This window comes from Nothobranchius furzeri, chromosome 12 (genome assembly GCF_043380555.1).
Source record: "Nothobranchius furzeri strain GRZ-AD chromosome 12, NfurGRZ-RIMD1, whole genome shotgun sequence".
Classification (NCBI taxonomy): domain Eukaryota; kingdom Metazoa; phylum Chordata; class Actinopteri; order Cyprinodontiformes; family Nothobranchiidae; genus Nothobranchius; species Nothobranchius furzeri.
In genome coordinates, this window is record NC_091752.1 from 37,646,373 (window position 1) to 37,662,607 (window position 16,235).

The following is a 16,235-nucleotide window of genomic DNA, read 5'->3' on the forward strand; positions in this document are numbered from 1 at the left end:
GAGTGTCTTCTCAGGTGAGGTGTTTCAGGCGTGTCCTTCCGAGAACATGCTGGACGGCTTATGACTTCAGACTGGCCTTGGGACACTTTAGGTCTCCATCAAAGGAGCTTGTAAAAGTGCCGTGGAGCAGATGCTTGGGGCTTCCGTGCTAGGTTTGCTGCCCCCGTGACCTGGACCTAGATATGTGAAAAACAAGAAGGCATTGTACTTAACTGTTTATCCGTCAGAAATATTCTACAAAAAGTTAAAGTAAATATTTCACAAAACATGAGTGGGGCTGCACGGTGATGCAGATGATAGCACTGTTGCCTTGCAGCAAGAAGGCCGCAGGTTCAACCACCCTTACAGCCTTTCTGCAGAGTTTCCATGTTCATGCATGCGTGGGGTTGAGTCCAGTTTCTTCCCAGATACCAAAAACATGCATGTCAGGCTGACTGGAGAGCCAAAACTGTCCCTTAGATGTGAATGTTGGTTGGTTGTGTCAGTGGCTGTGATGGACCTGTCCAGGGTGAACCCCACCTCTCTCCCAAAGACCACCAACTCCCTTGTAACCCTAGTGGAGATGAAGCAGTTAAGATAACAAATTGATGAATGGGGAAACTTAAGTTAAACTGTAAGAATGAATTCCATTTTTATACATTTTAGCTCATTTTCTTTTATTCTTCTTGTCTAACATCAGTTTGAGCTGTTTGCTCACACTCCCTGGCTTCATCCATATCTGGTATTTTGGCACAGCTGGTCAGGATTCTGAGTCAACACATTATTTGAGTCATTGCTATCCTTTATTCCAGCCTCAGCATATTTCAGCACTGTTGACAGGTCAAATAGATACGGCGGCCTGGCTTCACAAGCACACAAATCTGCCTCTGTTTGAAAGGTAAGACCATTGTGAGCACGCTAGCGCCTCAGCGTAGGGAACATTATTGTTATTAGACATGTGGGATTATTTTAATATGAGGGCTAATTTGTTTTCTGGCTTCTTATCGTGATGCTCACCTGCTGTTCTGTGTGTGAGAGGAGGACAATGTTTGTCTTTGTGATCCCAGGAGAGTTCCTAACTGTTCCAACCTCGAATCCATTCCCACCCGTTATACTTGCCTGTGAAAGTTCCCAGGTGTGTTTGTGTGTGTGTGTGAGAGAGAGAGACGGGTGGTCTGCAGGTGTGTTTGAGTATTCAGCCTGGGTATATAAAAGGCACCACCCTCCCCTCTCTGCTCGATCTGTTTCTCACTGTAAATCAGGCGGCGGGGCAATTTGGCAACAGCACAAAGGCCCCTGGTTTTTACGACTATGATTATGGTTATGATGATGACTAGTATTTATTTCAACTATCTGATGAAACCCTCGGCTAAAGCCAACAGGTGTCGAGCAGGTACAATATCATGCTTGCTGAAGGATCCCTGTAATGTCGCACGGAGAGCAAAACGTTGGCCCCTAAACAGAAGAAAGGGTCATTTCAGCGCCCTCTCGTCACGCGCTACACGCAGCAATTTCTGATTATTGGATGGGAGTGGAGCACCACAACGTCCTCTTTGTGGAGGAAGAATGATTTATGGATGTTAGTCAGGCAAAAGGCAGTAATTGCTGCAGTTACAATTATGTTACCATAGCACCTGTTTAAACTGTCTATTCTTATGTGAATGTTTTCAGAAGAGGAGGGTTTGCAGCTTGAAACAGATATGCAAAGACATTTAATGTCAGTGGGAACGGGGTCTGGGAACAATTTTGGTGTGTGATGGACTGATTTGTGTTGTGCCATCTGATATACAAAGAAAACAACCTGGAATGTTTTCTTAAACTCAGTCAGTTGAAGCAATCGTGTCGGCGGGTACGATAAATAAACTACAGTGTGGTTTAAAAAACACCAAGAAGACAAGTTGGTGGCAATTTAGCATTCAGCACCACTTTGTAAAAACAAAAACACTCCAGAGATTTATTAACATCTGCCCACAAGGAGTTGAAGAAAACTCAATACTTTAAACTTAAAAATCAAGTTTACACATATTTTAATACATTAGCAGTGGTCTCTAGTAGGAATAATCCCACTTATTTGGGATTGGATCGTGGGGGCACAGCCTAAGCAGAGAGGCCCACACATCTCTCTCCCCAGCCACTTGGGCCAGCTCCTTGGGGGAAGCCTGTGTTCCCTGGCTAGCCAATAAGTATAGCTCCAATACCGCAACACATTCTCACACCCAAAGATTCTAAAACGGACGAAGGGTGACCAAGCGTTTCTTCCCAATGCATTGGGAACCCCAACACATCGGGAGGTGACATGCTGTGCCAGAGCGTCTTTTTCCGATGCCCGCGGTAAAACGGAGATTTCACCAACATTTAACCTCTAACCTCTAGCAATTTACCCTTCCCCTCACCTCCATCCTAACCTTAACCTAAATTTCCCATTAACCGTGTTTGAGAGAAACGATACAACAAGAAACTAATTTTTGCATGCGCAAGTGGGTTAAGGTTAGGATGGGGGTGAGGGGAAGGTTAAATAGCAAGAGGGTAAAGGTCACAATTTGCTAAAATCTACGTTTTACCGCAGGCGTCGGAAAGAGATGCTCTGGCACAGCGAGTTGCCTCCCGAAGCATTGGGAGCCCCAACTGTGCCTTCGCATTGGGAAAAAAAAACGCTTGATCGTCCGTCGTCAGTTTTAGATGCTTTCAGCGTGAGAACGTGTTAAATTCCAATACTCACACTGCACCCTAGCAAGTGCACAGTAAGGCGTCGAGCATTTGGCGTAGTGTGCCAGTTGCCGAACTGGGACAGGGTCATTGACTGTAATGCATGCCAGGATGCTGGTCGCTGTGCAACTTTTTTTAAATTCTTTTATTAACAACTTTCAAATAAATGTCTAAACAATTATTTGACATAAAATTACGTTCATTGCTGCTTTCTTTAAAACATTCAGAGCATCAAGTAATCCTCCTACAGTGAACTAATCTCATTTGAAAATACATATTTTCAGAAAAGGCACTCTAACCTTTTCTCCCGCAGCAATAGATTGTGGGCAATACAATTGACCCAAGCCCACATCAATGCAGACATGGGTGAAATGTGGATTAAGGGTGCAAAAGAAGATCAACTTTTGCACTTAAGAACCGGGACACTACACACTCGCACCCCTGGCAAGGATCACGCTATTGAAGGGTGCAAGTGTGGAAGTGCGAGTATAGAGATTGGGCCATAGTCACTCCGGATTTGGAGTCTTATTTCCTGATATTTAGACATCTGTCCTTTGATTGGCTAACAGCTATGTGACTACCACTGACTCTGTTGCTTTGCTATGTTGATGTTTTAGCTCCATGAATAACACAAGTCTGAGGGAGTTCTGCTGTGTAGTTGTTAACGCTAACGGTTTGCTTCTACTAGCCGAGACACTCTACTGTTTCCTGGATGCTAAACCAACAGCCTTTCCTGTTGTGAGTCAAGATGGGTGAGTCCATGGCTGTTCAGTGACAGTGTGACATAGATCTGTCAGGCATTTCGGAAACAACCGTTTTTCTGTCCATCTTCTATCTTTTCTAACTAGCTAATGCAGGATATAGGTGTAGGAGACTATTATCATGCTCAGCTTGCATGAAAAACTCAGGGTGACCGATTGTTTTAAAAAATAAAAAATGAAAAATGGGTTCTCAGTAAACTTGCTCTTTAATAAATCGCCGTGATTCATTCAAGTGTATTTGTTGCCATTCTGTTCCTCTGGGTCTTAGTTGCTGCTCTGATGAATCCAGCCTTCCTTTCTTGGAGCAGTATTTCAGTAAGATATGTACCTTCTGAGGTGCAGCATAAATTCTGACCCAAACCCAAAGATGAAAAGCAATCCACCACTGATTACTTCCAATCAACATTAGAAAATACAAAAAGGCCGTAACGCTGTCACTTTCCAGGTCTTGAGCTAGACCTTCATGTGGAGGTTAGATAAGTCATTCACAGCTGCTGGTTTCAGTTCTAGCAGATTAAACAACATTTTGTTATATTGTGCGACCGTAATTCATTACCTCTCAACATCATGTTATTGTAAATGTTGTTTATCCAGTTTTGTCTGAATGTCATAAAGTGTAGGACAATAATTAGTATATTTGACTTTTTTCATGTTTTCCTGTTCAATTTCCCTTTATTTGCATGCTGGTTGTAAACCAATCGGGCAATTTTAAATGTATGTCCGTGCGTGAGAAACAAACCCCACACTGTTATTTATTTTTATGCCACTTAGAATAACTCAAATAACTTTTCAACTCAAAGTAACCCTTGTGTTTTCTTTTATTTAGGATATTTGCTGCTCATTGTATTTGTTTTAATTGATCTGTTTATGTTTTATTGGTCTTTTTGACTTGTTTCATATTTTATTACAGTTTAAAATAAATTAATTATTCTTGAAATGAAATAATTTTATTAGTAAAAAGTTGATTTTCTCTTTAATTCAGAGATTTTTGGTCATTTTGCATTGTATAAAATGCAGCAGAACCCATAAAAACCTGGATGATGAGATTTATTTGCTTCTTTCTTTTCTTCTTCCCTGCTGCTTTTCTGCTCATATCCCAGCATGGGTTCATTTTGTACATGTGAGTAACGAGACCTGGAGGTATACTAGTGTGTTGGATTGCTCAGACATCTAGAACCCATCGGAATGAGATTTCCAGAAACATCTACTCAGAAAAAATTGTCTAGGAACAACAAACATAATTTAAACATCTTTAAAAATACGACCTGCTTTAGTTATTGCCTCTTTCAATGAAGCACCAAGCAGCCAGTGGAGATAAAATCTCTAATCTCTTTCCCATACTGCACCAGGGCCAATGCTGTTTTAAGAGATGACTAATGCATATCACACATACAGCTTTTTGTTCTTCTTTGCTTACCCTCTAACTTGTTCTTTCTTATCAGTTTGTTAATCTGAGTTATTTCTGTTCTTTCTGCCTCAAACACACACAAAAACGGTGTGCGGAAGAGGTCTGCAGCTCAGGCAGCAGCCTGTCAGCAGCGTAAATGACCTGTGAAGAGTTTCACGGTGCGTATCATTAGGCAGCTTTAGATTTGTTTCAACAGCGCTTTACCTGAGGGCTCCATTCATGGGCCTCCAGGTATGACTGACTCCCGCGCCAGGGGGAGGGGAAGGGGGCTGAGGGGTGAGTTTCCAGATTTCCCAATTTTGTCTGCAGAGGACAAATGATGGAAAACCCAGCGTGAAGGGCTGTGTCCAGCATGTTTTATGAAATGTGTCATTTTAAATAATAGAATAGAATAGAATAGAATAGAATAGACATTTCATAAAAGGGTGCTCCCACTGAGCTACCATGCACTGCAAATACAGTTACATCATAATGAGGTGGCAAAAACAGGTGAAACACGTTAAAAAGCACAAAATATAAAAAGCTTCTAAACATGTGGAATATGAAATTATGCAGTACGGCTGCTTTAAATTTATTGGTTAAACAACTTTTACAATTTAAATCAAAGTAAATTACAATTATTGCAAAGAAAGAAAAACAAATAGTGAAGCTAGAGCCTAACTCTCATTTACTCTGGACGCCTTACTGGCTTTTTCATCCAGTTTCAGGGGCTTTTATGTCTAAATAAATCAGAGACATCATAAACGTAGATGCCCTGTGGACTGGTGCTGCCTATTGGAGTTGCAGTAGTGGCTGGCCACCATCTTGGATGGGTCTTCATTTGCCCCCAGTGCATTTATTTCTATTGAGAAAAGTGCTTACCTAACTAAAAAACAAATTTTACTCTGCTTTTTCACTAAATCAGACACATGGTGTGGCATAATAGGTATATTTTAAAATATAAATATAATGATAATAAAAAAATAAAATTTAAAATTACAACAGGTAGTCTAGAAAAGTCAAAGTAATCCCACATGATCTGTTTTCAGTAGTGCGCCGGTTGTTGCAACCGTAGGCTGCACAAGAAAGGAGCATAGTTGTCCACTCTGCGTTGACTCCATTTGGGTTTGGAGAGTGATGAAACCATCCAATATGGCGACGATGCTGTTATCCGCGGACAGCAGAGGGCGACGTCCTCTGCTGTCCACGCTCACGTCGCCGATGCGTGATCCAGTGTGTGGACCCCTTCCAACCAAGAGACGACGGGGTCTACACATGGGATCACGCGTGGCACTGTGTCATGTGAAGACTGCATGAATGGTCGAAACTGTCAGCAAAAAAGGTAAATCAACCCTTTCCTGTGTTAAAAAAAACAAAACAAAAATAGCAATCAGAAGAAACACACAGAATGACTATACAAAAGATGAGCATCATTTTGTCACATGGCGTTTACAGGGTAATACCCAGCAGCAGTAATTATATCACTTCCTGTTGATCAGGGGTCAAGTCAAGCAGGAGTTTTAGCGTGTCTAACAAAATAGCTTATAGCTTCATCAACTTGTGAAATTTATAAGACTGGAGCTGTTTTATATGGCAGTAATACACTCAACTAGCTGTTAGCGCATCGATCTTGTTGGATAAAACAGTATTTTTTCTAAAGAAAGGCTCTTCGGGAAGTTATCTATAACAGGTAAGATAGCATTTATAATCCTAGCAAAGACACTTATCAAAATAGCGTAAAGTCCATTTGTTATTTGAACTTTATTCGCGTTTAGTTTGAAAACAAACAAAAAAAACATCTGTTATAGTCATTTTGATGCCAGAAATACCACATTTCTCCAGCGAGGTTAACACCTTTACACCATGTTGCATAGCTGACACTCTCATTCCTGTAATTTACAGCTGGTGAGACATTAAAACCAAGTTAAAGTGGAGACAAAGGAGTCATGTAACGGTCTGCCTCAGTCAGAAGTAGAAGCGATAAGGAGTGTGGAGGTGTCTACCAACACATCTTGTTATTACAATCTAAATCAGAGCTCAGGAATGGAGGGAGTCATACAAAAAACACACCAATGGAAGGATTTATCACTCCACAGAACGCTCTGTAATAAACCCTACTTTTTTATACAACTTTATTGTACACCATTCAAGCCTGAATGATCATAGTGTTTTTGTTTTAAGCCTCTCCATCTGAACAGATCCCATATTGATATCCCAGCATCTCCACGCTTTATTAAGCATGCTGATAAGGGTCTACTGACGGCTGTGTTGTGAGATGCGAGACTCTGCTGCACACAGCCAACCAGTAGCGGTTTTAGGCACGGGCAGACAGGGCAGTTGCCCGGGGCGGCATTTTTTCATGACACAAAAGGGGCGCACAAGCGCGGAGTAAAAAAAAAAAAAAAAAAAAAAGGAAATCTGCGCCGCACCGAGGTTTTCTATTATCTGTCATATGACAGTGTCTGGATTGGAAACAGCAAGTTGGCGCCCCCTGCTGCTGCAGGCGCTCCTGCTGACTGAGAACGTTCACGTGCACCGTGTGTCTATGAAGAACAGGAAGGGGAGGGGTGTGGCGGGGGAATTCACCTCTGCGTCTTTCCCAAATGAAATGAGCGTGCAGGGGCTGAATCAACTGTATTAACATGGCTAAAGTCAATCACATCTTAACGTTCTTCCATATTTCATTCATAATATCATAAACACAGGCCTATCATTCTTTCAGGTTTCTCTGAATTGTGTGAAATGGCCGAATAAAAAAAGGAAAAACAAAACGATTTTGTGGTCACCCCCCCATCAAGGTCAAATAGTTTAGTCCTGACTAAAGGAAACTTACTGAGCCAGGAGCCAAACAGAAGAGATGAACATAAAAAGGCTAAAACCACCAGGTGCCCCATTCAGGGGGAAAAAAGAAAAAAGAGGAGAAAGATAAAGGTATGTAGCTCTCATGATGCATGCTTTCAATTTTTTGAACCAGTTAACTGGGATTTTAACGGTTAAATGCGGTCAACTAATTGCTAACAGAGCTAATAGGGCTGAAATATTGAAACGAATATTCAAATGGTTCGAAAAAAGTCCTTGAATCGTTTTTTACTGATTCAAACTAGGATTTGTTAAATGCTCACTGCAGCCTGTGGCCTGCCTGAACAACAACAAACACATGTTGATCATGTTCACATAATAATAAATAAAACAACTCTACAAGCAGAAGAAAACTCCCCAGGCACCTCTAACTATCCTGTTTATTTATTGCAGATGGCTGCACAGATTATTTTTTACATGATTTGTTCTGTAAAAGTTGGCATTTTTGGTAGTCTACAGTTTTATTTATGTCAGTTTAAATTACAATTTCAGAGGCAATTCTAAAATATTATGGATCATGATAAAGATCTATTGGAGATCTACCCCAACTTTTGGACTGCTCTGCCAGTCACTGTGGCTCAAGCTGAGAGGAGCTTTTCAAAACTTGATCAAGTCATACCTGAGGTCAACTATGTTTCAGGGGCGGCTCACTAACCTGGCTCTGATTAGTATCAATCACTCAGTAGGGGAGCAGATTTCATGTGATGACATTATTGATGACGTTGCATCAAGGTTAGGTTTTAATTTTAGTTTGTGTTTTCTATTCTAAGTGCAATGCTGTGGTGATTATCTTTAGTTTGTTATGTGTGAAATATTTTTGCTATTTAGAATATTTATTATATATTATGTTCATATATTCTTAATATTTAGTTATTGTTTGTTTTTGTATATTTGATTCTATATATTTTGATACAGTATATAATGTATAGTGCTTTACATTCTGACAACTTCATAGTAATTAATGTAAATATGTGCAACTTAGAAAAATGAATGTTCAATAGTCATTCTAATAAAACATGCCTGTTTGTAGAAAACATGCGTGTGTTCATGCAGGTGGGGTTGTGTGGTGGTGGTGGTGGGGGGGGGGGGTTGGGGGGCGCTCAAAAGGGGCCTCGCCTGGGGAGTAATTCGATGTAGAACCGCCACTGCAGCCAACAAATATCCCTGTTGCCACATTCCTCTGGCCTATATCTGCCAACACCTTTGCGCTACAATGGCTGTGGCCCTTTTTCTCCCCAGCCTGTAATAGTCAGCGTGGGCTGTAATGGTCTGTTGACAGGTTTAGGCTGAGGTAATTTTTGTTGCTGGGCTTTACAGTGAGGTGCCAAATCCCCCCCCCCCCCCGGAACAAAAAAAAGGGAGCAGCAGATGCAGAGAAGCTAGCTGTCTTTCTCCTCTCTTTACTGGCAGATGAAGTTTTACACGAGGGCTTTCACATGATGCTGGCTCATCTTCAAACACTCTGAGCTATTTGGAAGGTTAGCTCTTGTGAAGAAACACATTCGACGTGGATGCTGGCCGGGCGCTAAAACATGAAGTGGTGCTAGCTTCTGTGTGTTCTCGAGTTAAAATGGTTCCCACTGTGCAGAGACAGTTCATTATTCCAAGCAGGACTGCATAAAGAGAGGCCAGTTGAGTGGAACTCCAGCTGCCGAACTAACACACACACACACACACAAGCACGCACGCACACGCACGCATGCACATACACACAATGCAGCACCGTGGAAAATGCAAGAGAAAGCAAAAATCTTGAGGCAGAGGGGTTTCCTTAGCAATGCAAAGCAGATCTACTGTACACAAACACACACAAGCACCTGCCAGCTGACCATCTCCGGTGGGACGGAGGGCTCAGGGTTTGTCAGTGCTACAAATCCTTCCACTTTCTACGCACACGTGCACACAAGGGTTGTTGTGACCTCTCCGGGGTCATGCTGGGCCTACAGCCTGCTCGCTGATGGTGAACAGCTAATGATATTCAGCCTTTTACTCTTGTATCATCTGGCACTCATTTAGGGCAGAGCCGAGAGAGGAAGCACACACGAGTCCAAGCCTGGATCTGCTGCACATGAAGACTGTTCTGTTGCTGTCTCTAATAAAAAAAGCGCTCTGCAATGTTTGAAAGATGCATGCTGTGATTACTTTTCTTTTGTGAAGGTAGAGTTCACTTTCTAAACACCAGCGTAATCCTACTTTATCTCATGCATTCAATGAGCTCAACACCTTTATAAGTGTTGACACAACGTGGTACCACCATGGAAACCGCACAAATGAGTAATATCTGGGTAGAAAGCACTCTCACTTGTGGGGTTGTTGAGGGTCTGACCTCATGAGGAAATTACTATGCAGTGATTTTCTCCAAAATGACTGTGCTTAAATTGCTCTGAAAAGCAAATAATCACATCAGCGCCAAGAAACTTCATTTCCCATGATGCTTTGCACACGGAAGCATTGGGATGATGTCACCGCCTAATACCAGAAACACGTTCTGCGCATGTGCGGGAGGCCGTGGAGCTTTTCCCGCGAACTAAGACCATAAATCTTCAGCAGAGACAAAGAAACCTCGTTCTTTTGCCCAGGATACCTGGCGGTAAGGACACGCTTGTCGAACGCTCCGACTCCCTTGAGCACGCGGAAGCTCTAAGTGCCCAAGTTGAGCCACGCAACCGCTACAAAGCCACTCCAACTCCATCAGGACCTGACTGGGAACGAGCGGAGCTCCATCCAGCTCTCAGAGACGCTGTAAGTTGTCAAACTCAGCACAAAAGAAACTTCGTCCTCTTTGTGTCCAGCCCGTGGAGAAACACTCACGGAGAACGCCAAACAACGGAGAAAGCGACAACTCCATCAAACCGACGGACGACGCCAAACTGCGGAGAAACACGGAGAACCGTCAACTCAAAGAGTGAGGGACGCTTCGCTCTTCTGGTGATCAGAAACTCATCTCTTTCTCTCCTTCTTCTTCCGTTTCCTCTATAGTCCAGAATAAGCAATAAAACCGCGCTATTGCTTAAAAAGTAGCTTCGTGTTTTCCTCTTTCGTTCCCAAACACGTCCGTCGGGTCATTTTGAAAGAATAAACTGCTTATTAATCATTGTTTGGTATCTTTAAATGTTTCCTACTATGGCCAAGTGGTTAAACTAAAAGATATTAATTCGTGATTAATCTTTGGTGAAGCTTCATGATCATTTTGAAATGTTTTGAGTGATTTTAAGGTTAAGTTACTACTGGTTCTAAGTGCTTTGGAAGTTAAAGTGCAAGTTGCCACCCCCACTTTAGCCAGACAAAGGGGTCAGCCATCTTGTATTCAAGACTCCATTTTGAATCCATACACACGCACACACACACACACACTCTACTCCTTTGTGAGAACAAAGGACCCCATTCATACATCCTCCATCACACGCAAAAACATCCATCTTCAATCATATCACGTGGTTATTATTCATTTGTTCCATTGTTTATTCATTTGACAAATTGTTAATTAAACGTTATAAAATTCAGATTTTTGCCTCCCGTAGCTTTGTTGTGTCGAAGAGAAGTCTCTGCTCCAAGGATTCTACGAACTTCAAGAAAGACTGGTAAGAGTTTTGGATTCAATTTTTCCCCGGTTGAAGGGGAATGGTGCCCCGTATATCTAAGAATATCTTAATTAATTAATAAATCAGTAAATATTCCCATATTTACAGAATTTATTGAAGAATCCAAAAGTAAGTTAAAGCTTACGAATTGTTCGCTCCTAATAACCCCAACATTAATTGGTGCCCCGTGTGAGGCTTGGATACACAGAGATTTCTATCCGGCACAAACAAACAAATAAATCCAAAGAGCTTGAATTAAAAATAATCAGTTGTTCAGCCTTGAACCAGCGACAGAGTGGTGCTGATTTCGCTGAGCAGGAAGCTGCATCGAACTCTCACCAGTAACTCAGTGCTTCTTTAAAGGTGCAACGTGTAAATTAATTCTGGTTGACCTTTTACGTTAAAATTCAGTTTTTCCTTAAAGGTGCAACGTGTAATTAATTCTGGTTAACCTTTTAGGTTAAAATTCAGTTCTTCATTAAAGGTGCAGTATGTAAGTGATTCTGACTAACCCTTTTAGGCTAAAATTAACTGCTAATTTAGGGACTTTAACTCACAGTGGCTATTATAACTAACTGAAACCTTCACTCAAAGACTGATAACACCCTGTTTGCTAATATTCTGAAGGAATAACTAGCATATTTAACACCACAAGTGTTGTAAGACGTTGCTACGGCAACGCACCAGCTTTTGCTAAAATACTGAAAAGAATAGTATTTTAAGCATCAGTCACGGCATTCCGTGCAATCTTAAAACGCTAAAACCTGTGCGCACTAAGGTTAATTTAGTGTTTTTCTGCTACAAAGCTAGCAGTTGCTGCCCAAAAGGTGCAGCTTGAGCTATCTGCAGAAGCTCTACTAGACTATTTTGGTTCGGTTGTTAAAAATGGAGGGACAGAGTAGTGAACTGACCAACTCCCAGCAACCAGGTGGCGCTGCGGCCCACGACTATGAACCTGGCCTACTTTCTGGACAAATATTGTCCAAACTGGTCGTGGTTGCTCGAGAACCCGACTACCCTTCTAGGGATCTCACTGAAGAACAGCGTAGCGACGAGCTAGAAGCTGTAATTGATCAAATAGAAAACCCGGATGGTAATGTTCCAATCCAGGTGTCCTTGGCTAAGTTAGCCTTGATCCTCTATCAGATAGACCTTCAACGTGGTCAGAAGATCATGAACCTCCAGAGTATGCTAGCTGAAAAACAGCGAAATGGAAGGCTGATTGAGGAAGACGACACCCGCACCGATTCAGGGGAAGATGGGAAGAAGACCCCGCCCCTTCTGCTGATGACAACAGACAGTGGGAAGGGGGGAAACACCATGACTCTCTGGACGGACGCACGCCACAGGGGAGAGATGAAGCTTATCTGTCCCAACCTTCGGCCCCGTTCCCTACACACACTATAGGGCATTCAGGACCACCTAGGGCCCGAGAGCAGTTCGCCCTCGAACCCCAGGTTGGACCACCACCCTCATCTTCACGGCCTTCTCAATCAGTGAGAAGTCGACCAGCTGAGCGGAACCTCTATTTAGACCGCTCCCCCAGTCCACGAAGGGTGCAAGGTGCCGATTGGGGTTATGCACCCCAAGCTGCACCTCAACCATCCACCCATCCTAGCTACTCCGGTATTCGGCATGCTGATAACCAGCTGCAGGACAAAGCATCATACGCCAGTCCGTACCCGGACAAAGCGTATTACGCAGAAGTCCCAGTTGAAAGACGCAGGCTGCACTACGCAGACGTGCCCCGGGAGGAGGACCTCCCAGGACACCCACTTGACGTGCCAGCAGCCCGCCACAGCATGCCGGACCCCGAGTTGGGCCCCAGGAGTCAACATTGGGAGCCCTGAGCACACCAGCGATATCCAGCGCCCTCTGAGACAGACCGTGGGTCAGAGTCAGAGGATGACGCGCCGTACCGTGAGTCAGGGCTCCGTGTACGCCAAATTGAATCACTAGCTAAAGATATAGAACGCTTTGATCCTAACACCGGTGAATCCAACGTCGACGATTATCTCAGGGAGATAGAACGTTGTCTGCTTGATCTTCCAGCACCCTCTTCAAGGGAAAAGCTCAAGCTAATTTGGAAAACCACATCTAGAACGGTGCACGGTTTCATGGAAACTCTACCATCTGACATTCGAGATCGGTACTCCTCGCTCTGCCGAGCGTTGAGAGATGAATACGCCACGTATGCAGACTCTGCGTCAGCTACAATGGGGGCCTTCTCCATCAAACACGGGAGGAACGAACCTCCCAGAGAGTATTATCACTGACTCAAAAGTGCTTATTTCCAAGGTCGAAACGGCCCTGGGCTCGAGGAAGACCCTGCCTTCAGATCCCTGTTCATTCACAACCTGCACGAGAGTGTTCGCTCCGAAGTCTCAATGTATTGTCGGATAAAAAAACTGACAACTCAGGAGATTAGGAGGTACGCCCAACAGGCCTGGGAAGCAGGCGGGAAGCCCCAAAAGCCTGACACACATCACCGCGTCATGCACCTAGCTCCCGACGCCAAGCCGCGTTTGGAGCTCGAAGGCACAGAAGCTCCACCCACTAAGCCAAAATCTGCTAAACCTAGACCTGCTAAACCGCGAGAGCAGTCCCAATCTCCTCAACAGGGGAAGGGGGTGCTGATTGGCCGCCTAGGTCTGGACAATTAGACAGGAAGTGGCCCAACCAAAACCAACGGCAGGCAGGTCAGAACAGTGGAAGGTTTAAGGAGCACCGCCAACAGGTAAGTCCCGAACACGAGTCCGCAGGTGAGTACTTGACCAAAGCCGACCTCCAGGAAATGTTTCAGCAGTTCCTAGCTAAACAGAAGGAACAGCTGAGATCGGCAGATGAGACCCCTGCACCAAAGTCTTCTTCTAAGAAGCCAGACCCGGAGCCAACGTCTGCATGACTAGGCGTGGCTCAACCCCCCAGCGTGGCCAGGACCTACCTGATCAGCTGGGGGAACACTACTGGTAGATCACAGGAGTCTCCTGAAATCTACCCCCCAGAGAAACCTGATACTAAATTTCTGAAGTTCCTTGGTGACTTAAAAAACCATGATCATGCTCGCCGTTTGTACTGTAGCACCAACGTAGGTGGATGCATACAGGTTGATGTTCTGCTGGATACCGGCTCAGAAATCACCCTGATGTGCTCCACACTGTTCCATCGCGTGTCTGACACCATGCGGTCGCTCGGGAAACCAGTCCAGGTAGAACCCTGTGACCTGAAAATCACCAGCTACACCCAGACCCAGGAGTGTATCACTCACCGGGCGTGGCTGAACAATAACCTTCCAAGACATGACTCTGGTTCACCCGTTTTATGTCTGCCAGCTAGACACTGAACCACTTCTCATTGGTCAGGACCTGCTTGAACGTCTAGCTCCCCTCATCGACTGCCAGAAGGGTCAACTTTGGGCCCAGGTGGACACACCTAAGCCCTGGAACCCGGATAGCAGCCGACCATCCTCCATTCTTGAAGTCAGCATAAGTGAGCAGCAAAACCCTTGTTCCAAGGTCATGCCCCTCCCTACGGCTCCCATAGACGATGACCGCCTGCAAAGGCACGAAACCGCTCCTGGAACTCCGCTCCGCACACATTCATCTTTTCTCTGCTCGCTGAAGAACGTCAGCCTGCAGCCATATGCACCACACATTGTTGGTCTTACCATCAACTGCACCCACATCTCAGATGCTCGCCTTGCTCTTTGGTCGGAAAAGTCAGCCATCAGCCAGCAGACATTTGAACACCTGCGTCAGAAGGACCCCCTTCTGGTCAGTGTGACACGTAGCCATCGGCTCTTGTCACCTACTTGGCCGCAGAGGCTCCTGAAAGCGCCAGAGGTCTGCTCCCTGACTATCCAGCTTGGAGCAAGACAGCTCACACATACATTCAGCATCATACCACAGCTTGATCCACTTGCACTCATTGGAGCAGATCTGCTGGTTCGACTCGGTGCCCAGCTGGACACTTGCAATCAAGTCCTTTGGGCCCGTGCCACACCATCCTCTGAGCCTCGCTCAGAAGGCCCTGAACACTTGCTGTCCGGACAGACCATTCCACAGGCCTGCCGTGCAGTGGTTGAGGCCAGCACGGTTCTGCCCCCACTGGTCAAAGGAGTGCCTGTTCGTCTGACTCTGATGAAGCATCAGAAGCTGCCAGGCACCCAAGCCTTCTTCCAGCCATCACCACACTTCTTGGAGCTCAACTTAGCCGTCTGTGGCACGCCACTCTTGGAGCTGAACAATCGTTCTGCTTACTTGTTGGTCGAAAATCCGACCCAGAGTCCTATCCACATGCTGGCAGGAAAGCCCTTGGGCATGCTGATAGATAGCTCATTCCATGACTTCGAACTTTCAGTCCCCGTGATCGGACAACTTCCGTTGTTCTTGAACGACAGACAGGTTGGTGCAGACACATTCAGTACTTTCCCCTCACAAATGATTACCATCAAGCGGCATGAAGCCCTTCCTGAGGAACCCATTTGCAGTGCAACCTTAGATACTGACGGCGGTCAGTGTCTAACGGTTTTTGCAATAAATACTCAACCCTCTGATTCACCGGTTGAAAGCCCGGAACACCAGAGACCCTCCTCCTCTGAACCTTATGACGGCTTCGAGGCCGAAGTCAGCCAGCAGCTTGACAAAGCGGATGCGCTGGAGTCAGAGGAGCAGAGAGCAGCGCTTAGAAGCCTGTTCTATGAGTTTCAGTCCATCTTATCCAGGGACTCCCTGGACTGTGGACTCACAAACCTGCACACGGTTCGCATTCCGATGAACCCGAATGCCCCTCCTACTTTTGTACGTCAGTACAAGATTCCCCTCGCTGCTTATGAGTCGATCCAGGAGATCCTCGATCAGCTGAAGGAGAAAAATATCATCAGAGAGTGTAACTCCACTTACAATTCTCCCATCTGGCCGGTTCTGAAACCGACTGGGAAATGGCGTCTCACCATAGACTATC